The following is a 3,305-nucleotide window of genomic DNA, read 5'->3' on the forward strand; positions in this document are numbered from 1 at the left end:
GTAGCTGCCTTAGGGTTGTGGTCAGCTTCCAGTATATAAGAGGAAGCTTTAAGAAAGATCTGCTGCTTTTTGGCACACACACTTGGATCCTGCGTGTAGCCAAGTCTTCATTCAGCAGCCAGACATGTTTCCTGCTAATGTTGGGACTGTCTCTGGACTTGAACTAATATCCTGCCATGTCTGTTTGGTAATCTTGGGACTGTGACATTTTGTCAACCTTGAGTTTGTCAGCCTCAGCAGCCAGCAGCTGGCTGAGCTAAGAGACAACTCCAGCCGGAAGCAAGAGGGAGAGCTGAAGCCCAAAGTCGAGGGGCTTTCACCCAGCCCCTATAGTTGGCACTTTGAACTCGGACTTCTAGCCTCTTAAACTGTAAGAGAATAAATCCCTGTTTGTTCAAGCCATCCACCTGTGGTATTTCTGTTAGAGCAGCACTAGAGAACTAAAACAAGCCCCAAAATGGCTAGGTGGGAGAAACAGTTTGATGGATAGCCCCCCACACACACACATACACACACTCCTTCCTGGATCCAGGGTGCAGTTGGACACATGAGTGCCTCCCTCCAGGTGGAGAGTAGAAATTCCACTGGACTGGGAGTCAGGAGACCTGGTTCTGGTTCTGCCACCAACTTACTTTGTGACCTTGTGTCTATCATGTCTCCCTCTCTGCACCTCAGTTTCCTTCTCTTTCCAAAGAAGATATCCTCTCTGTGAAAGAGTGTAGACAGAACCCACTACATAATTTGCAGGTCCAGTGCAAAATGAAAATGTGGAGACCCTGGTTCAAAATATGAAGAATGTCAGGATGATGACAGCAGAGCTTTAAGCCAAGTGTGGGGCCCTTCTAAGCATGGGGGCCAGTGCCACTGTATAGGTCACATACCCAGGGAGCTGGCCCTGATGTAAGACACAGTATGTAGTTGTAAAGAGCAGGAGCTTTGGGTCTGAACTCATCTAGACACGTGACTTTGCCACTTTCTTTCTATTTTTTTTTTTTAATTGTGATTTGGGTGAAAGTTTACAGAGCAAATTCACTTTCCATACAGCAGCTCACATACACTTTGTGTCATGACATTGACATGACACAAATGCAACAGCTCCCTCCTACTTCTTCCCCATAGTTACCTCTTCCCTGTATCCTTCCCTCCCATGGACTTTGCCACTTTCAAAGACATGACCTGGAGAAATCTCTGAATCTCTGAGAGTGATGCTAGCCTCAGAGACCACAATGAGATGGAACTCAGTAGAGACTGTTCCTCAAGAAATACATCTACCGATGGCTTAACTCTCAGCCAAACAATAGATAGGCCTGTGACCTGAACACCTTCACCAGGGAGGTGCATTCCTTAGAACAGTCAACCATGGGAGGTCAGAAGGGCAGCATTTGCACAGGGAGAAAGGTAGGGAGGCAGGAATGCAAGGCAAGAGAACACAGGGAAAGGGTCACCCTAGGGAGGAAGTGGGGAGTGAGCTGTTACACTGCAGGGAATGTAACCAGTGTCCCAAAATGAAATGTGTATGAATTGTTGAATGTAAAATAAATCTGCTTTGTAAAATGTCACCCAAATCACAACAAAAAGTTTAAAAAAAAAAAAAAAAAAGACAAAGAAATACTGCACCTGGTTATCTTGAGGATGACTATAACTCCTAAGTGTGACCATTAACAGGCTTCCCCTCATCTGTGATGTCCCCCCGAAACCCAGAGCATCCCTTACCTCCACAGAAGGATAGAGGTGACCTGTCTGTGGGCTTCCTTCCTCACTGATCTCCAGAGCAGCTTCAGAGAAGGGAGACTCTGCCTGGGCCAGTGCAGGAGCTGGATGGTAAACCAGTCACGTGATAAACAAGCTTAAACTGCTTCCAGGCTTTTCCATCCTCCAGTGACTCAGCATTCCAAGACCTCACAATCCCACCATGGACAGGATGCTGCTTAGTAATAATTAATAATAATAATAATAATCTTAATAATATCAACATTGACTTCCATTCAGTGCTTATGATAGATCAGACATTGTACTAAATGCTTTTTAACATATATTAGCTTGGCCTCACAACAATCCTATAAGGAAGGCCCTATTAGTATACCTAGTTTGCAGACTGGAAACTGAGACTTAAGAGAGACTTAAGTAACTTGTCCCAAGTCAGACTGAGCCAAGGCTGAGCCAGGATTTCAAATCAGGAGGCGTGATTCCCATTCAAAGACCAAATGCTTAGCCACTCTGGGCTGGACTCTGCATTCCTGATACAGTGGAGGATCCTCTGCAATCCTCGCTGACTGCCTGTAGCTATTAGAGGCCTGCTGGTAATTTTGGAAAACATTGCAAAGAAGGGGAATTCCAGAAGACTTAATTGTGCTTATGTAGAACCTGTACATAGACAAAGAAGCAGTTGTTTGAACAGACCAAGAGGATACTACATGGTTTAAAATCAGGAAAAGTGTGTGCCAGGGTTGTATCCTTTCCCCATACTTATTCAATCTGTGTGTTGTGCAAATAATCCAAGAAGCTGGACTATATGAGGAAGAACATGGCATCAGGATTAGAGGAAGACTCATTAACAGCCTGCAATATGCAGATGAAACAACCTTGCTTGCTGAAAGTGAAGAGAACTTGAAGCACTTACTGATGAAGATCAAAGACTATCCTCTTCAGTATGGATTACACCTCAACATAAAGAAAACAAATATCCTCACAACTGGTCCGATAAGCAACATCATGATAAATGGAGAAAAGATTGAAGTTGTCAAGGATTTCATTTCATTTGGATCCACAATCAACACCCATAGACCATAGAAGTACCAGTCAAGAAATCAAACAATATTGGGCAAATATGTTACAAAAGACCTCTTTAAGAAGAATGAAGAAAACTAAAGATTCATGGAAACAATTAGTCCTAACAACTGGTATGCCATGCAATCCTCAGCCTATACAAATATGAGACCAGAAAAGCTAGAAGGTGCCCGGCTACCACTGTCAACCACTTGGAGGGGGATCTATGTAGGAGATCCTGGATAGAGAAGGAGAACAATGTGGAACAAAACTCTAAAACATTTGGGAGAAAAAAAAAAAGGGACCAGGTTTGCTGTTCTGATAGAGCGTGGTGGAACCTATGGCTCCTAGCTACCCTTCAGGTCTGGAATTGAACCCACACCTGTGGCTTCCAGCCAAACAAAAGACTGGCATATGAGCTGAACATTTACCTGAGGTAGATACAGTCCATGGGAGAAAGAAGGGCTGCTTATGCACAGGGAGACAGCTCAGGGGGCAGGAGTGCATGGAGGGATGGACACTGGGAAGAGGTAACTATG

The sequence above is a fragment of the Orycteropus afer genome, unplaced genomic scaffold (genome assembly GCF_000298275.1).
Source record: "Orycteropus afer afer isolate SDZICR_OR568_19922 unplaced genomic scaffold, OryAfe1.0 scaffold00042, whole genome shotgun sequence".
NCBI lineage: Eukaryota > Metazoa > Chordata > Mammalia > Tubulidentata > Orycteropodidae > Orycteropus > Orycteropus afer.